Here is a 21,752-nt window from a genome sequence, read left to right as displayed (position 1 = left end):
AGTTGTCCTTTTACAGAAGGATGAACAAGGAGCTGAAAAACCGATTGCATTTTTCAGCCGAGCTCTAAGAGATGCCCCTTTGAAATACCCAATCATGGAAAAACAGGCCTATGCACTTGTTAAGGCCATCAAGGATTTCAGAGTGTACATCTTATATTCACACGTGATTGCCTATGTCCCACACGCTGTTGTAAAAGACATATTGACCCAAGAAGGATTAGAAGGCAAAAGTGGCAAGTGGATTGCAAACATCCTTGAATATGACATAGAAATAAAACCAACCAAGCTGATAAAGGGACAAGGTTTAGCTAAACTGATGTCTGAAACAAATTTTCAAGCCTTAGACATTAACCAGCTGGACAATGAACCGGAGCTAGCAACTCCACAGATCAGTGAAATATTTTTGCAATCCCCATGGTATGCTGATATATGTTTTGTATTGTTAAACCTGTGTGCTCCCCCAGGATTGTCCAAGAACAAGAAAAGATTTTTGAAAATGAAGGCTTTAAAGTTTTGTGTTATAGATGGTGCATTATTTTGGAGAAATCATGAAGGTATACTGCTTAATCGTTTAACCATGAATGAAAATAACAATGTCATGAAAGAATTCCATGTAGGTGATTGTGGAGGACATCTATATTGGAAGTCCACTGCTGATAAAATTCTCAGGGCCGGTTTCTATTGGCCCTCTCTTTTTGCAGATGTAAAGAAGTTTGCCATGTCATGTCACAAATGCCAAATTTTTGAGGGCAAGAGAAAGCTATTACCCCTACCCCTTAAACCCATCTCAACCGAACAACCTTTTCAACAATGGGGTCTTGATTTCATTGGGGAAATCCATCCCTCTTCCTCAGGCCAGCACAAATGGATCCTAACTGCCACTGACTATTTTACTAAGTGGGTTGAAGCCATTCCCTGTAGGCAAGCCAATGACACCATAATTATCCAATTCCTTGAGTGCAATATCCTTTCTAGATTTGGCTGCCCTGAGAAAATCATCACTGACAATGCTGCTGCCTTTAAGTCCCAAAAAAATGATCAATTTCTGCCACAGATTCCATATTACCTTGGGCCACTCTACAGCCTATTACCCTCAAGGTAATGGCTTGGTCGAATCATCTAACAAGAGCCTCATCAACATCATAAAGAAAGTGCTGGAAGAGAACAAGAAGAACTGGCACAAAAAGTTGGTAAATGCCCTGTGGGCAGACAGACTTTCAACAAATAGATCAATTGGGATGAGCCCTTATGAGCTGGTATATGGCATGGAGGCAAGATTTCCTTCATCCTTGGGCATTCCTACTATCAAGCTGTTATAGGAAATTCAGGCTGAACCAAATGACATTCAAAGAAGAATTAATCAGACCATTCATCTTCAACAAACCAGAGAACAAGTTTATGACAGAGCTCAAATTTTGCAAGAAAAGCTAAAAAAGATGTTTGATAAGAGAGCCAAGGCTGAGGATTTCAATATTGGTGACAAAGTTCTAAGGTGGGACTCAAGAAGAGAAGACAAGGGCAAACATGCCAAGTTTGATTTTTTATGGAAAGGGCCATTTGTTGTTTCTACTGTTCAGGGAAATAACACTTACTTTCTCAGATCTATAGAGGATGGCACTGCTGAAGAAGGCCCTGTTAATGGTCGTATGCTGAAACATTACCATGATCCCTTTTAAGGGATACAGTGCAGCTTTGTATATGTTTCTGTACAATCTTATTTGTATATATCAACACTCTGTTTTTATTTTTGTATAAGCAGGCCGATTATTTAAGGAGCAGCAGTAAATTTGTGAAGACACAGTCGATGCAAGTATTCCAGTTTTAAAGGCTCTGTCTCTACACCAATTTCAGCAAAACAACAAGAGGAAAATTGTCACATTACAAGCAATTCATGGTAGAAAAGAACTATTTGCAGTCAAAGGCATGTTCCAGCAGCATTGTACATAATTATCAAGCACGCAGAAGAAAGCAGGCAATGCTATACAGTTCACAGTAACTCAGTTGAGGAGAGAATGGTTCAGATTTCAAAATTTCACATTTTTAGCAGCCAGAACAAAGAAATGTTTCCAGTCTACAACAACAAATAGAAAATCAAGGCAGTCTGACCTGCTGTTCTTGGCTTTTCACAAGGAAAAGCCATCCCCAAGTGGAGCCACTGTTAGCCTCCTATTACAACAGGTGTTCATTTATCATGATTGACATTTTTACATGCCAAATATGTCATACTTTGTAGGGTACAGTGTTCCATATTTCCACAAGATGCCATGAAGTGTGCTAGTCCAAATGGCACTGTTGTATTCCAATTTTGATGAGTTGTTCCAGTTTTGAAGAATTTTCATTTAAGGGAGGTCCAAACAGTCTAATCTTGGTCTCCCTAGGTTTCAATTTCCTGTTTTAGAATATAGAGAATGTATCTGTCCAAACAATGTAATCTTGGCAGATTTGTAGATAAGTAGAGAATCAAAGGGACCCAACTGTTTAATCTGGGCCCTTGGCAAAAATAAGTGTAGATTTAGATAGGAAGAAATTCAAAAGAAAAATTGTAAAGCTGGGTCTGCAAGTCTAAGTGCACCCAAATCAAAAGAAGAAAAAATGTTAGGTGGGTAGGCTGGGTAGGTAGCTGTGAGGTTGCAGAATGATGACTTATGACCAATTTTGTGTTACAAAGTGTTTTATCTTTTCAGATCACAGTTATCAGTTGGTTTTCATCTGGAGGAGCTCAAGTTGGACATCACTAACTCCCCCTTCTTCTAATTCCCCAAGTCACTCACTAATTTCCCCAAAGAGGTCAAGATCTGCTTGATTCCTCTTAGTTTCATCATTTTTCATGTCATTTGTCTTAGTGAAGATCTGCCTCACTCAAGGATTCTTTATTTCTCATCTATGAGTCACTTTTCCCTCGAAAATTACCCTAAGGTCCCCCACCTTAGCACCTGCTTATCATCTCCATATTAACTACTAACTCTAGTATATAACTCCCTATCAGTTTTCCCCTTCCCCTACTAAAACTATGTATATAAAACTTCCCTATGTAAATATCCCCTCCCTGGCAATATAGCCATATTTCTTCTAATTCAAGGAAAAAGCAGTCTATCTGGGGCTGTTTTTAGCCCATCCGTGCCATAGCAGGAGTTATATGACACCTGGTCATGCTAACAACCTCTCCCCTAGCCCTAAAACCTTAAAAAAAAACCCATATTTCGCCCCTATCCCTAAGTCCCAAGTGTAAATATATGAACCCGCGCCCGTTTATAACCCCCAAAACCCACATAAACCAAAGTTTTAAAATCCCGCCGCGCTTTATTAAATTTAGAATATTCCGTGTATATTCCCACCCCTTACCCCTCCGCTGACTCATCCTTACCGCCAGCCGTCCGATCGTTCTGCGCCCAGATCAATGGTTCGCGGGTCTGTCCCATCTTCGAGCCACCCGAAGGTTAGCGTCTGGGAGATGGGTGGTATTGCCACTGTACTCCTGCCACGCGTCACCTCCTGGGCTGTGGCGGAGCCCCCCCTGAAAAAACCACTCTTCCTCAAAGGCTGTGCACCCAGAAACCGCTTACCGCCCTCCTCCATCCTACGTCAGCACCACGTCGACGCTGACGTCATCCGCCTACGTGGCCTCCTGCCACTGTACCGCCGAGTCACCCTACCACGTAACCCGCCGTAAGAGGTCCCACCCGCTGACATCATGTTGACGGCATCAGCAACTTTGGTGCGAAGGGCGAAAATCGCACTCTGGAGCCCCGGAATCAGTTTCTGAGGCAGTTTTTGATGCGCAAATCGCGCATCGCTGGATAAAATAGGCCAAAATGGGTAATCTTTTCATCGTGCAGCCCCCAGCAAGCCCGAAAGGCGCCGAATGACCCGTTTTTCTTCACGAAGCATGCAGAAAGGAGCAGAAGACAGTTCTAGAGGAAACAGAGTCCGAACAGTGGCCATTAATTTTTTAATAGACCCATAGCAAAGGAGAGAAGTGACCGAATTCATTTGTCAGAGAGTATCAAAGGAAAGAGAAGCAGCAAAGTGTACCAGTTAAATTGTTTAAAAGAAACCTTCAGTTCCCAAAGTAGGTTAACATTGAATGGCCGCTAACAAAGTCAAATCAGGCGGTGAAAGCCCATCCCAGCTCTCAAATCACAGTTGAAGCATTTAAGGACACCGAACTACAATGGAGCAGAGACCCATGCACAGTTATTGCAGAGACAACTGCACCAAGCCACCGAGGACAACACATTTACTCAGTCCCCATACGGTGGCCCTCAGCGCAACTCAAGATATTTTATGCATTTATTTCTGGATAGGATTAGGTTAAAGTAATCATCTTTCCTCCAGACCTGTTTAGGTCAAACTGTAAATAAGCAATTTTGAAGAGTTTTCCCTATATATACCACCCTCTGCACTGTTTTAAGGGTTGGTCGATTGATAATTCTCACTAGAGACTCGCACTGTATACCTGAGATTTTTTCTATAATCAAAGACTACTGAAGAGTTTGGAGTATGACCGTCTGATGTGTTGTTAAAGATTTCTGAAGACTAAATGTGGAATTCTTGTGTTGCAGCCTGGAACAATAAGTGCATCTTACCTCTGTTTTATTGTTAACCACTATTTGAATAGCAGAAAGAAAGATTAGCTTAGAATTTGTTTACAACACTCTATGCTCAATTTCTGTTGTTTCTGTATATTTTCATCTGAATGAATTGGTAATGAATATGAATTCCTTCTAGCTCATATTTACCCTAATTCACCTATGTTCGCTAATTATCTAGGGATTCTTTACTGCCCCTAGGTAGAGCTCTGTTATCTCCTTCTGTTAAGCTGAAAGAGAGATTCTTGATTGCCTCTCATTCCTTAGCATTCATTCCATCCTTTAAACCTGAAACATTGTTTCATGTGCAGCTACCTTGCTCCATATATCTCTCTTGTGATCAATAAAACGCACCACTAGTCTTCCTCCTCGACTCCATGCCCAATGGTTTGAAACTTATCAGACTATGCTTTGCCTCTCTACTCAAAGACATCAATTTTCCCACCAAAATCAAAACAAAAAACCCTCAATCCCAATACCTAGCCTAAAATCATTTTCAACAAATCTGAATCATAAAGAGAGAGCCCTCTCTGATTGCAGGTTGGCTAGAACCTGTAGTCCAAAGTTGGTTTGTGGTTACCTCGGCCGTATCCCTTTATTACAACCTGAGGGACAACCTGAGTGATAACAGAAGGGAGAAGGGAAGAAACTGAGACCCATTAGATATGGTCCCTTCACGATATTGGCAAAGATTGGAGACAATGCTTTTTGTCATAACTTGCCTGCTTATATGCAAATGTACTCCATGGTAAATGTGGAAAACCTGAAGCTTTATGAACCTCCATTGATTATGGATAACAAGGAGGTTACACAAATTGCTACAGTGGAATATTTTGCACCAGAGTATCTAGATAAGTTTCCCGAAGATATCATACTCGACTGGAGGACTAGAACTTCACAACAGGGAGATTTGGAGTACATCAATGTTGGCTTCAGAGGAATGCATCCAAGAAAATCTCGATGGATGGAGAAGGAAGAAGTGATGGAGTAATTTCCTCACTTACCAATTGACTGAAAAGTCTTTTGGTGGTCCAAAAGCTCTTAGTGGGGAGGATTGATCCAGGTGGATCTTCATAAAAGTACCAATGGCATGAAAAAAGGCTCAAAACTCAAAGTGGCAGAATCTGGATAAGCTTAGCATTAGATTGAAGTGCTCATCATCCTGCTTCCAACGATGTGAACGACACTCAAATCCAAGTCCAAATGAAAAAGTTAGAGCAAGTCAAAGTTTTAGTTTGACTTGTCCAAGTAGCATGGAGAAGATAACATGGCATGGTTTTAGCGAATAAGGGAGTGCCACATGGCAGGATGCAACTGGACCGCACATATCGCCTATCGGCAAAAAGGAGGAGAGTTTAAGGAAGAATCGGCCCCTGGCGTTCCTGGATGCGATTGCGATATCGCATATCACAGGCCAGAGGAGTTAGAAATCGGCCCCAATGGGGCTTAGTTGTGATATACATCACATATCGCAATCCCATGAAAGGGCTAGTGCTTCCGATACGGTTCAGGGGAAAAGTGCCAATTTCAATACTGCGATAAGGGTCCCAGACCCGAAATGTTATACAATATGATTAATAAACCCAGCAGGTCAGCAAGTGTTGCATACTGCTAACCATTGTGCCAAGAGTTTCATGCCAGTTGCGATAATGCGACGGGAGTGTTGGACGCGAAGACATTATGTATATGGTGAATCTTCCTGTCAGGTGCATAGTTATCACTAGATGTTGTGTCTGGGCATTGGACTATCCAACGATAAGATGGAACGGCCAATGAACTCACCGCCAAGAGTCATGCGCCATTGAAATGGGTTGCTGGATAGTGGCTTACTATTGCAGAAGGGTGGTTGTCATGAATCCTTCAGGCCCGCTCCCGCCTGCTAATCTTTTGTATTATGTTGAAACTTCCCTGATTTTGAGGGATTCCGCCATGATCTTATATATATGATTATTGTACCAGAGAAAGGCAGGAGAGTGTTGTGCTACACAACAACCCTCCCCATTTCAAAATTTTCATATAAAACTTTAGTAAGAAATGGTTCCCCTTTTAGAATATAAATAAAATCAATAAAAACATTTGAAAATAAATTTTTATCATAGATTATATAAAATTTGCTTTTAGGATAAGTTAAATCGCAATCGCAATTGCAAATCTATCAAACCCATGGAAATCCTTTTGATAAGGTCCAATCCTATTTGAAATATAATAAAACCTTATCATAAAGCTTTATTGAAAGAAAACAATTATAAAAAGAATATATCACATCATGCAAATCCTTTATTTCAATAATGGACTTAAAGTGTCCCATTGAGAACCTCTGATGCAATAAGCCGATCGCAATCGTACATCGCCAAAATCATCAGCACGATGATTCAAGTGTCCCATTGGGAACCTCCAATGCAATAAGCCGATCACAATTGTGCATTGCCAAAATCATCAACACATTTCAAAAAGTTCCGTTGAAAACTGCCGATGCGATATTATTATCATAAAGCGCACTTTCAATAAAAGGAAAAACACGAAATATCACGAACTATGTTGTTTAAAAGTTATAAGTTAATTATAAATAAAATTTAAATGATTTATTACTTTTAAAAGCATGTCGCCTCCCCATGCCAGCTCACCAATGTTCGCAATCGCAAACATGCAAAGGAAACATTTTACCATGGCACTTGTAACTCCTGATCTGCGATATGCATTTATCGCTAATCGCTAATTGGGAAGTCACGATACCTATACCATAAAGGACCGTTATAAATTTGTGATGCGACATATTATCATGGCATTAAAGTTTCACGTTGGAAGTTACGGGGAAATCATTAATAAGCAGTTATGGTTGAATCCTTCGAGAAATTCATCCGTGGGGACTTAACATATCATAGATCCATAACTTCCATTATGCTTAATCGTTGTTAGTCCTCTGTGTTGTGTATTAGCTTTGAACAAGTTTTTCCACTGTTACCTCCTCCTATTTCATTTTGCAGAGTGACTCGGAAGTTACCAATCCAGCAAAAATGTCTAAGAAATCTCGGAAAGAAAAAGCCCCCCATCATAGCGAAGGATGAACCAGCGAAGTTGGTACTGATAGTTGATACTACCTGTTCAGGCCTTGGAATGAATTCATGGGAGGGCACATATAATCTACTCGAGGCCGAGGTTCCATCTGAAATTGAAGAAGGAGAAGCAACAGGCGGTTCAACTGATAAATCAGAAAATACTCTTAATGATTTAGCCAGCTCCTTCCTCCACAAAATAGCAGCCCGCACAAAAGTATTACCATACAATGACCTGGTGAGATGGGTTATAGAAATCAACATAACCGACAGAGCCTTCTATACAGCCGATGGAAGGATGTTCGAGACATTCAGGGCAGAAGATATCAAGAAGATGTATCATTTGTCGGACCCCCAGAAACATTACAACAAAGAATTTTTAGAGGCATTTGCAAGGGAGAATGATATAGAGTCAAATCCTATCAGGAAATGGAGGCATTTCCCAAACAGGCATAAGCATGAATCTTCCGGTATGTACTCCATAGACTCCTTAGCATCTCCTTATTGCTATGCTAGCGCTATGATATGCAGACTCTTTGGAGTCTCTTATTCAGCTAGGTTTTCAATAGAAATGGTGCCCTTAATGGAAGCAACAATTAATTCTTATATCATGGATTGGGAAAACATTTTATCATATAAAATGGCCAAAGAAATCCTTAACTACAGAAGAAACAGGTTTGTAACTACCCGGACAATACCTCCATTTTATATGAGCACATACATCATGGATACCATCTGTTTCAATTTTGACTACCCCATTCTAGGTTGGAAATGGAATCCTCAAGTCCCAACTCCCGTTCACATTTATCATAATTATTTGTGGAAGGCCCATTATAAAGATCATATATATAGAACTTGCCATGGTTTTGTTTTACCCGTCCATCAGGCCATATTCAACAGACCTGCTCCTAGGTTATCCAATGAGGCCAACATCGACCTACCATCAATCGGTAGTTGGTTTGGTGAAGAAAAGTTCACCTATATCATACCTTTTGGCAGCACTACAGATCCACATGTTCTCCCCCTTATACATTCCTGATAAGCTATTGGCCAAAGAAATAGCTTACTAGATAAGAGAAACAGGAATATCCAGGAATCTCAAAGAGTCCAAGAAATAAATGTGGCCTTCATTTCCCTTCCGATGTGGTACTTATTCACTGCATGATTTCAAACATGCAGAGAAAGAAGCACAAAAGATAAAAATTCTTAAGTTGGCAGTCATTCCTAAAAGACAGTATGATCCAAAAGCAGTGGCTTACAACTTTACCACTCAGGTAAAACTTGCTAAATTTGAACGTGAGAAAGATTACTATGATGACTTGTTCTCTTCGGCTGAGTCATTTTCAAGGGTAAAACATCTAGCAAAGATCAAATTAGGAGAAGGGGAAGTAAATAAGTTTCTGTAGTTCAGAATACAGAGGTTACAAACACTGCCTCTAGATTTATTGGCCACTACCCCTATGGTGCAGCAAGAAGGCCACACTCAAGAACAAACTACTGAGAAGACTCCTGAAAAGGAGAAGAGTCTTGAAAAGGAGAACAGTCCCGAAAAAGAGCAGAGTTCCGAAAAGGAGCAGACAAAGGAAAAGACCAGCGAGCTCCTAGACACTGATGTAAATATTGATTCCAGCCTACTCAAGGAATGGGAGCAGTTTGATCAAATGATCAAAAACCAAAATGACTCCCAAAAAATCGTTACGCCATAATCGACCACAACACAGGAACCTATTGTTACTAGTACTACAGTTGAAGGAGCAGTCGGAACAGTGAATATTCAACATGATATTGAAATAATCCCAGAGAATCCCTCCCAAGAAATTGTATTGAAGGTTGAGGAAATACCACCCCCGGATGTATTTTATAGTCCAAAGCATAGGGATGTGGTCAAAAGACAGAGGAAAAAAGAAAAATTGACCAGGGACCACTCTCAATTCCTCAATCTGAACTGATGAATGTGGTATGGAAAGACTTAGAAGTTAATCCTTCTGAGGATTTAACCAAGCTTTCCCAATATGCAGGTGCTTATTCAGCTACCACAATGGATATGTCTTCCGAAGTTAGCCAACCAATCAAAGAGAAGGATCTAAGGATCACTCAACTTGAAGGGTAAATAGCGAAAGAACAGCAGAAGATCAGTCAGCTTGAGCAACAACTAGCAAAGCAGAAAAAGCAGAATGAGCAACTAAAAGAACAGCTAAGTCTGGAGAAACAAAAGATTGATCAACAAGCTCTCCAGAAACAACAAAAGTTGTCTCAAGAACTGAGCAAGCTTCGAGTGGCAATTCAGCAGGAAAAGAAAACTAAAGAAGAACAAATTGCACAGCTGCAATTACAGGTAGAGAGGTTCAAGGATTATCCAAAGGTTGATGAATTCAAGAAAGAAGCCCTAGAAGTGACTAAAGCCTTATCTCGGCAACTAAACATCCTTTGCCATAAGATATCATTGGTTGACCCATTGTGTACTATCACTGCATCACTCATTGAACAAGCAGTTGACACCAGGCTGGAATTTGAAAGCGCAGATGATAAAGTAACGAAATTTCTCTCTTGGGAAAGTTTAGAAGAAGGCACGGCTGCAAATCTACCGAAAATCCAAGAATCGCACAAAGAAATCCTGTTTTCGGCATGGGAATCATAGCTAATAAAGGCCGAAAGAGCTACTTCCAGAGCTAAGGCTACAAGGAATAGTGTGATCAATTTGGTAAATGACATCTTATATCTAACTAACTTGATCTCCGATTGCTCTCTAGGAAAGCTCCCTAAGGCAAAAGCGCTAGAAGATTAATGGAAACAGGATCTGGCCAATAGAGGAACAAATCGGCAAAGTACAAAACTTGACTTGGGATGCATTTTGATTTTCCTAGTAAAGCCACACAGCCAGCAGATGGCCACCAAATTCCTTACCAATGCTGTCAATCTCATGGTTCCCGAACTTTTTGATGCTACGTACACAGCTTAACTACATTCTAGGCTGAGTCACCCTCCAGAAATTCAGCAAATGCTCTCAATTTGTCAGCCGTAGGTTCAAGAGGAGAAGTAGATACAATGGATCAGTTAAAAGGCTATCACACTGATATTTTCATAAATCAAATCCCAGATTTTCATGTTACAGTTTCAACAGCTTAAAGCTTTTTTTATTCACAATTAGTTTTTATTTTATTATTTAAACCCTTTCATGTCTTTGAAGAAATGGTCTTCAACTTGTAAAAGATTTGACTTGATAAGTTTCACTTTTGTACTTCTGAACATTTTTTATCAGTAGTGGATCAAGATTCTACAATTTTGTGAAGAAACTTTTTCAAGACCTGCACTTTTGTATTTCCTGGAATATTTTCTCAAATAAGAAAGTGGAATCAGACTGTCATTGACATTGGAAAGACTCAAATGCATGCGGCATTTTTATCACTGTTATTTTGTCTTTTTTCCTTATGTAATGAAGAATTTCTTTTAAAAGTTGCTATCGTTGATATATGTATGTTGTTCAAATAATTCTTTATCATATCATTTTTGAAGATTTAGAATTGTTATATTTGAAAGATATATGTCAACGATATACATTGTTATGAATGCGATATGTTTTATTAATAGTTACTTCGCTTAATTTCTTAAACAAAGTAATCATTATCTATGAATGCATCTTTCTATCGATTAAGTAATTCATCTATATGATTTTTTGTCCATTAAAAAATAATCAGAAATCGCATTGCTATTACATTACCCGGGTTAGATAAGCATATTTGTATATTTTTAAGTCATAGGTTAAAACATGTATCACCCTTATTATACATTATAAACCAATCACCCATAAAACCATTCATTATATTAGAAACTGGTCCCAGAATATCCAGTCGAAGCCACCACACCAAACGGAAAAGGAATTGTACTAAGGTTCGGACCGGGTGGTTTTCCCTAATGTTTGGTGCTAGGATTTTAAAGGCATCAACATTTTTGGTGCTAGAAGGAGGGCCTCAACTGTGAATGGCGAGCAAATCTAAATCCATAGGCCATTCTAAGAGTAGAAATCCCTCACCATTTCCTCCAACTTCTCCTTCACATTCTAAATCTCTTATTTTAAAGCGAGAAGTTGAAAAGGAAAATACAACACCCACTGCTGAAAACTTAAAAATACCTGACAATTCTTCTCTTGAACCCCCTTAAGTACAGACCTTAATTCATAAACTCCAAGGGTTTTCAATATCCCAAGAATAGTCTTAGTTATCCCAGGGCAGTGTGACTCGCAATATATTCCATCTCAGCCTCTTACTAAAGCACAAAGTGAAAAGCTTGGTATACCACCGACTAAATTCCCTCTACCAAGTAGGAAAAGAGCTAGGAAGACACCTTTAGAATCTGACAGTGAGACTCTTTCTTCATCATCATCCATTCCATCTAAACCATTGCAAAGTCATCCATCCATTCCCCAACTCAAGATCATAGTCCATAAGGGTACAGGCACTCCAACATCCTCCACCCAATCACTTTCAACTGCCTCTTCACCCTCTTCTATTGTTAGTTCGACAATGGCACAACCTCAACCAAGACCATGGACAAATCCAGGAGTTGTCGCCATGCCTGCACCTTTGAGTCAATTACCAGCTCATCCTGAAAAATGGTTACCAAAATTTAATCTAGACATTGGCATATTGGTTGAAGAACATATAAACAATTTCATGTTATCAATAAACTTGAACGGGGTAGCAGAAGAAGATGTTGTTGTTAGGATTTTTCCATACACTCTTCAAGGGACAGCTAGACCATGGTATTTCTCATTACCAACAAGATCCATAAATAGCTAGGATGATTTTCAGGAGCAATTTTTAACTAAGTTTGGAGATGATAGGTCCATAGTGACTTTGATTAATGATCTCTCTAATCTGAAATCGGAATCAAAGGAACCTATCGAAGACTTCAACTCCCGATTTGATAAACTGTTGAATAAAATTCCTGCAACATCCAATCCTAGTGAAGAATTCCGAAGCGAATGGTATATATCTGCTTTACCTTCAAATTAGCTATCTTTGTTGATAGGGATGCCAAACCTACATTAGCAAAAAATACGAAGGAAGCAATTGCTGTTGAAAAACGTATCATTCCTTTGGAAAAGAAAAACGCTCTTGAAGAAAGAAAATCCAAAAATGTTACTTTCAAATATGATTCAAAAAAGAAAGCAGTTAAAGATCCATACGACATGGAAGGTTTACAAAAGGTTTTGAAAACTATGTCTAATGAAATGGTGGAAATAGAAAAGCAAGTAGCTGAAACTTCTACTAAAAAACCATTTATAAACTTGAGAAGAAATCAGTCAACTGAACCAAAACCACCTAATGCTATATCTAATGCAGAATCAGATCTAGATGATGATGAAGATGAAGACACCGTTTTGTCATCAAAGGAAATGGAAGAAGAGGAAACAATTGAATGTCATGGGATGTGGGACTTTATGTTGCCTAACTCTGATACTAAAATTGAACAAGAAGCTCTCCCATTAAATACCAGAAGTAAAAATGCAGCAAAGCCTATTCAAACAAATCCAAAGAAGAAAAATTCAAGCCTTATTACTAAAGACAAATCTCCCATGAAGAAAACTCTGGTAGTGCCTACCCAAAATCAACCATCATCCTCCAATCCACCCTCTTCATCTAAAACATTAGTAGTTTCTGACTCTATGGATTACAACATTGTGGAAGACATGAAGAAGACTCAAGAAAATATTTCTTTATATGAACTTAGCAAGCTCAAACATCAACAGAAGTTGTTACTTAAAGAATTAAATGTTGTACCTTCTTCTCCTCTCCCAACTAGTGTAATATCCAAGGTGGCCCAAGGATCAGGTAAACCACCATTGGAAAAAGTAGATGCTACTGATGTTGTTTTGATCAGAGATAGGTCTAATTCTCATGCTCCTCATTTTTTCCTTGACTTATGAGATCTATAATAGAAATCTGCGTAACTTCCTGATAGATTCAGGGGCTTCATAGAACATAATTCTAGCCTCAGTTTGCTCCAAATTAAACATTGAGCCCCAAAAATATGCAGTTCATATTGTTCAATTAGATCGGACTAAAGTTCAAGTTTTAGGAGAGATTAATTTAGTTACCATTAGGATATTGGTTGATCCCATATTAGTTCAAAGAATTAATATATTGATTGCTGACATCTCTGAGTTTTATGGTTTAATTTTAAGTAGGGATTGGTCTAAGAAACTCCATGGTTACATTTCCACTGACTGGTTTCACATGTGGCTTCCCTATAAAGGGAAACCAAATCAAATCAAAATAAGTCGGGAAAAACACATGACTCATACAGTAACGGAATTTGAACAAGAAAACCAACCTGTAGCTTTCAATAGCAACATTCTCAGAAATTACTCAGATGAGTCATTCTTTGGAAATTTTAATGCTCAGCAATTGCCTTTTCCTGTTAATAGTATCAAATCACAAGTTGAAAATTTCTCTCATACTGATACCTCAAGATGTGTTAGTATTGCTAATAAACTTGTAAATAAATCTGTAAATAAGCTTTTATTTTGGCCTTTACATTTTGATGGATCAAAATCCAATGACGGTGCAGGAGCATAATGTTTTTTAGTTAGTCCAGAAGGAGAAAAAACTATGCTATCATGCAGGCTAGAATTTGAATGTACCAATAACACTGCAGAATATGAGGCATTGACCCAAGAGCTCTATAAAGCAATAGGCCTGAATATTCAATATCTGAAAGTATTTGGTGATTCTGAAATTGTCAACAAACAAGTAAGGAACACTATTCATTGTCTCTCAGGGCATCTCAAACATTATCAATCCCTTGTTCAAGAACTCATAACTCATTTTCTGGCATTTAACATTTCCCCAATTCCTAGATCTCAGAATGCAGCAACTGATTTATTGGATAATGTTGCTTCTAAGCTCCTTCCATCCATGGATTATAGTCCAGATAGGTTTTCAATTGAATTAGTTTTTCGGCCATCTGTCCTAGACAATGTCACCAATTGGTGGGTATTTAATCATGATGAAGACATTTTAAATTTCTTGACTTCTGAAAAATCCTATGATGATCAAATTATTGATGAAAGCAAACATGATCTTCAGCTAAAACAAAGACTAAATGAGAATTCTATTCCTAAATCTGTGGTCAAGTTGGAAGATCTCTATGATATCAAAGATAGATTAAAAAAAGTCACTAATGCAAAACTTCAAAGTTCTACATTAAAGTTTGAATTAGTAAATCTTGGCACTGAGGCCAAACCCCAAAATGTCAATATAGGGCTTGAACTCATATCAGAAGAAAGATCAATTTTCATCAGATTATTAAACAAGTAAAAAAATGTTTTTTCTTGGAATTATGAAGATTTGAAAACTTATGATACTTCTTTCATTCAACACACAATTCCAATGATTTCCGATGAGAAACCTGTACAACAAAAGTTAAGGAAAATTCACCCAAATCTGGAAAGTCAAATCAAAGCAGAATTGAATAAACTTCTGAAAGCTAAGATAATTTTCCTGGTCAGATATTCTAAATGGGTTTCAAATTTGGTACCTGTAAGAAAAAAGAATGGTGATATTAGGATTTGCATATATTTTAGAAATCTCAATAAGGCGTGTCAAAAAGATAATTTCCCATTACCAACAATGGAACAAATACTTCAATCAGTCGCTGGTTCAGAGTTAATGTCCTTTCTTGATGGTTTTTTAGGATACAATCAAATACTTGTGCATCGAGATGATAGACTAAAGACTAAATTCAGAACTAAATGGGGAACATATGATTATCAGAAAATGCCTTTTGGTTTGATAAATATTGGAGCTACTTTCCAACGAGCCATGGATATAGCCTTCAAAGGTTTGATCAATAGGTCAGTTGTTGTTTACTTAGACAACATAATTGTCTTTTCCAAGAAAAGGGTCAATCGTCTACATGATTTAAAACAAATATTTGAGCGATGTAAAAGGTATGGGATTTCCCTAAATCCCGGGAAATCATTCTTTGCTCTAAATGAAGGAAAACTCTTAGGGTTTATTGTATCCAAAGATGGCATATATATTGATCTTGACAGGATAAAAGAGATTTCCGCTATTCATTTGCCACATAATAAGAAATCAACACAATCATTTTTGGGACAGATAAATTTTGTAAGAAGATTTGTTCATGAATTTTCTCATATAGTCTTACCTTTACAAACTATGATTAAGAAAAATTCAATTTTCAAATGGGGACATAATGAAAAAGAAGCCTTTGAATCAATCAAACAGGCAATTATTAATGCTCCCACATTGAATACTCCCAATTTTTCTAATCATTTTATTTTGTATACTTTGGCCACTGAAATTTCTTATGTTGTTGTTTTAACACAAATCAATAATCAGCAAGTAGAAGCACCTATATCATTCTTTAGTTCCAATTTGCAAGCTGTTGAAATCAATTATTCCGAAGTTGAAAAACAAGCTTTTGCTGTGTTTAAATCAATCAAACACTTTAGACCATTTCTCCTAAAACACACACAAAAATAATAGTCCCATTCTCCACAGTGAGGCAATTGCTAGTACAAAGGGAAGTAGGAGAAAAGAGAGCTAATTGGGTAACAGCTTTACAGGAGTATGATATTGATATTAAACCAGTGAAAATTGTGAGAGGGCAAGGTTTTTGCAGGTTATTAGTAGGAGCTTCTAATATTCCAGAATATGAAGATTCAGATAAGACTCTTCAAGTGAATGAGATAAGTATCATAAATTCTAAATCTCAGTATGTTGATCTGATCTTTTACTTGAAAAATGGATATGCTCCCCCTAATTTCAGTTACAAAAACAAACGTGCCTTAAGATTAAAAGAAAAACACTTTGAAATCATTGATGATGTGTTATTTAGAAGAAATTATGATTTAATTTTATTAAGATTTCTTGAAAAAACTAAAGCGCAAAAGGTTTTGCAGGAATTACATGATGGTCCAGCAAGTGGACATTTTGGAGGAGATACTACAGCTCACAAAATCATACATGTTGGATATTATTGGCCCACTTTGTTTAAAGATGCCCATGATTATGTCAGGAAATGAAAGATATGCCAAACTGCTAGTGGGAGACAAAGGAAACCAGCCTTTCATTTACAACCAGTAAACATTGAGCAACCATTTGAACAGTGGGATAGGAGAGATTGTTCCACATTCTTCCAAGCAACACAGATACATCCTTACAGCCATGGATTACTTTACAAAATGGGTAGAAGCAATTCCATTAAAGGTAGCCAATTCTGATCCAATCATTGAATTCATTGATCAATTCATCATTACTAGGTTTGGTGTACACAATGCCCTTATTTTTTATAATGAATCTTATTTTTCTAGGAGTAGTATAGTTGAATTCACTCTTGAGAGAGGTTTTAAATTAAAATATTATGTTAATTACTATCCTCAAGGTAATGGTTTAGCAGAGTTAACTAATAAGAATCTCATTAAGATTATCAAAAGAATTGTTAATAAAAATCAATAGAATTGGCATAAATCTTTAATATTTGCATTATGGGCAGATTGCATAACTCAGAAGGCCTCAATAGGTACTCCTTTTAACTTAGTGTATAGGAAAGAAGCTGTAATACCTTTGAATTTAGCACTCCCATCTCTAGCCCTAGTACAATTTATTGAAGAAAATCCTTCTTCCTCTATTCAATTAAGATTTGATCGAATCCTCAAATTGCAAGAAGAAAGAGAGAAGGCCAAGATCACTCATGCTAAACATCAACAAGTCATTAAATCTTCTTTTGATGCAAGTTCTACCGGCTCAAAAACATTACAAATTGGTGATCTCGTGTTGAAATGGGACAAAGCACATGAAGACAAAGGTAAACATACCAAATTTCAAAAAATGTGGCTTGGACCATTTCAAATCATTGAAAAGATAGGCTCATCAACGTTCATACTGCAAGATTTATCAGGAAAGAGAGATTCTCTTCCTGTGAATGGGCTTATCTTAAAGAAATTCTTTTCTTAAGAAGGTAACCCCTTCTTACATGTAAATATTCTTTATGCAAGTGTGTTTATTTTAGAAAATAATGTTGTGAATAGTCTTCCATTGGCCTTTTACTATTTAAAACCTATAAGAAATGATATTGTGAATACTTGCTTTCAAATGCTAGAAACTTGTAAGGAAATGATTACAGTTTTGGAAAGTTGAATAAAACATCAAACTCTAAAGACCTCTTTAAAGTTTGCAAAATCTTCCAAAACCTTGAAAATACTACAAATCATTCTAGGTTTTATAAATTTAAGAGAGGTTATTCATAAAAAGCAAAGAATTTTCCAAACTTAGCATCCTTAACTCTAAAATTGTCATCCATAAACTCTTAAGGAGAAAGTCATTCACTCCATCCACTAAGTTTATCATTTTTTAGAGTGTAATTCTAAAATATGTTTGATATAAAAGATAAGAGGTCTCAACATTAGCCTGCTTACCATGATCATAGGGAACTAATTAAACTGACATTACCAATACTGCATATCAAAATAGCATAATGACTTATAATCATAAGACAAGGGGTCTCATCACGAGCTAGCTTGTTCAATTCAATTATAACCAGTGAATGGCATTGTCATAAGCTGGCTACCAAAGCAGGACAATGGCTTTTTATCTTAAAAAATTGAAAGAATGTAAAATAAAAAATGTATATGTAAGCATATCTTTATGGATATATCTTTGAGAAGTTATACTCTTAGATGGGCGGGACAATGAATGGCTGATGGTTAAAAGGTAACCCTATCAAGACTATAGATGTTTGCTGGCAGCAAAGGATCTACCTGTGACAAAAGAGTAAATTTAAAAGCTAAGTTGGAGGAGCACCCTACTTTATCTTTATCGACCAATCAAAGCTTGAAGAAACTAAAAATGTTTTTATGTTTAAGGGATTGTAAAAGAAACTGCAAAAATTTTTGTTATTCAAAGTAAATTTTTGTTTAGCTATTCTTAGATGGTTTTCTTTATCCTCAATTGTTTCCTAACTAAGAAAGTTTTAGATATTACATTATTTTTTCAGAGATAACTGTTTCTTCTAGTGAATCGCCAATTGTTGTGCTACACAACAACCCTCCCCATTTCAAAATTTTCATATAAAACTTTAGTAAGAAATGGGTCCCCTTTTAGAATATAAATAAAATCAATATAAACACTTGAAAATAAATTTTTATCATAGATCATATGAAATTTGCTTTTAGGATAAGTTAAATCGCAATCGAAATTTGCAAAACTATAAAACCCATGAAAATCCTTTTGATAAGGTCCAAGCCAATTTGAAATATAACAAAACCTTATCATAAAGCTTTATTGAAAGAAAACAATTATAAAAAGAATATGTCCCATTGCACAAATCCTTTATTTCAATAATGGACTTAAATTGTCCCATTGAGAACCTCTGATGCGATAAGTTGATCGCAATCGCGCATCACCAAAATCATCAACACATTTCAAAAAGCTCTGTTGAGATTTGTTGATACGATATTATTATCGTAAAGCACGCTTTCAATAAAAGGAAAGACATGAAATATCACAAACTGTGATGTTTAAAAGTTAAAAGTCAATTATAAAGAAAATTTAAATGATTTATTACTTTTGAAAGCATGCCGCCTCCCCATGCCAGCTCACCAATGTTCACAATTGCAAACATGCAATGAAAACATTTTACCACGGCACTTGTAACTCCCGGTCTGCTATATGAGATTATCGCTAATCGTTGAATAGGAAGTCACGATACCTATACTATAAAGGACCGTTATAAATTTGCGATGCGACATATTATCATGGCATTAAAGTTTCACGTTGGAAGTTACGGGGAAATCATTAATAAGCAGTTATGGTTGAATCCTTCGAGAAATTAAACCGTAGGGACTTAACATATCATAGATCCATAACATCCATTATGCCTAATCGTTGTTAGTCCTCTGCGATGTGTATTAGATTTGAAAAAGTTTTTCCACTGTTACATCTTCCTGTTTCATCTTGCAAAGTGACTTGGAAGTTATCAGAAAGCAAAAGCCCCTGTCATAACGAAAGATGAACTAGCGAAGTTGGTATTGATAGTTGATACTACCTATTTGGGCCTTGGCAAGACTTCATGGGAGGGCATATATAATCTACTTGAGGCCGAGGATGCATATGAAATTGAAGAAGAAGAAGCAACGGCCAGTTCAACTAATAAATCAGAAAATGCTCTTAATGATTTAGCCAGCTCCTTCCTCCACAGAATAGCAGCCCGCGCGAAAGTATTACCATACAATGACCTAGTGAGATGGGTTATAGAAAGTATCAACATAACCGACAAAGCCTTCTATATGGCCAATAAAAGGATGTTGGAGACATTCAGAGCAGAAGATATCAAGAAGATTTGTCATTTGCCAGACCCCCAGAAACATTACAACAAAGCCTTTTTAGAGGCTTTCGCAAAGGAGAACAATATAGACTCAAATCCTATGAGGAAATGGAGGCATTTCCCAAACTCCATAGACTCCTTAGCATCTCCTTATTGATATACTGACGCTATGATATTTAGACTCTTTGGAGTCTCTGATTCAGCTAGATTTTCAATAGAAATGGTGCCTTTAATGGAAGCAGCAATGAATTCTTATATCATGGATTGGGCAACCTTTTTAACAGATAAAACGGCCAACAAAATCCTTGACTATAGAAGAAATAGGTTTGTAACTACCCAGACAATTACCCCATTTTATATGAGAGCATACATCATGGATACCATATGTTTCAATTCTAATTACCCCATTCTAGGTTGGAAATGGACTCCTCAAGACCCAACTCCCATTCACATTTATCATAAGTATTTGTGGAAGGCCCATTATAAAGATCATACATATAGAATTAGCCATGGTTTTCTTTTACCCATGCATCAAGCCATATTCAACAGACCTACTCCTAGGTTATCCAATGAGGCCAACATCAACCTACCATCAATCGGCAGTTGATTTGGTGAAGAAAATTTCACCTATGTCAAACTTTTTGATAGCACTATAGATCCACATGTTCTCCCCTCGTACATTCCTGATAAGCTATTGGCCAGAGAAATAGCTTACAAAATAATAGAAACAGGAATGTCCAGGAATCTCAAAGAGTCCAAGAAATAAATGTGGCCTTCATTGCCCCTCCGATGTGGTACTTATTCACTGCATGATTTCAAACACGTAGAGAAAGAAGCAGGGAAAATAAAAATTCTTAAGTTGGCGTTCATTCCTAAAAGACAGTGTAATCCAAAAGCAGTGGCTTACAACTTCACCACTCAAGTAAAACTTGCTAAATTTGAACATAAGAAAGATGCCTATGATGACTTGTTCTCTTCAACTGAGTCATTTTCAAGGCTAAAACATCTAGCAAAGATCAAATTAGGAGCAAGGAAAGTAGATAAGTTTATGCAGTTCAGAACACAGAGGTTACAAACACTGCCTCTATATTTATTGGCCACTACCCCTATGGTGCAACAAGGCCACAGTCAAGAACAAACCACTGAGAAGACTCTTGAAAAGGAGAAGACTCCTGAAAAGGAGAAGTCTCCTGAAAAGGAGAAGAGTGCTGAAAAGGAGAATAGTCCAAAAAAGGAGCAGAGTCCCAAAAAGGAGCAGACAAAGGAAAAGACCAGTGAACTCCTAGACACTGATGTAAATATTGATTCCAACCTACTCAAGGAATGGGAGCAGTTCGATCAAATGATTAAGAACCAGAAGGACTCCCAAAACATCGTTACACCAAAATCGACCACAACACAAGAGCCTACTGTTACTAGTACTATAGTTGAAGGAGCAGTCAGCATAGTGAATATTCAACATGATATTGAAATAATCCCAAATACTCCCTCCCAAGAAATTGTATTAAAGGTTGAGGAAATACCACCCCTGGATGTATTTTACAGTCCAAAGCATAGGGATGTGGTCAAAAGATAGAGAAAAAAAGAAAAATTGACCAGGGACCACTCTCAATTCCTCAATCTGAATTGATGAATGTGGTATGGAAAGACTCAGAATTTAATCCTTCCTAGCATTTAACCAAGCTTTCCCAATATGCAGGTGTCTATTTAGTTGCCACAATGGATAAGGCTTCCGAAGTTAGCCAACTAATCAAAGAGA

Source organism: Pinus tabuliformis, chromosome 3_1 (assembly GCF_031772625.1).
Source record: "Pinus tabuliformis cultivar Carrire ecotype Pingquan chromosome 3_1, CPIR1, whole genome shotgun sequence".
Taxonomy (NCBI): Eukaryota; Viridiplantae; Streptophyta; class Pinopsida; order Pinales; family Pinaceae; genus Pinus; species Pinus tabuliformis.
The sequence above is the reverse complement of the archived record's forward strand: the minus strand, read 5'-3'. Positions refer to the sequence as shown.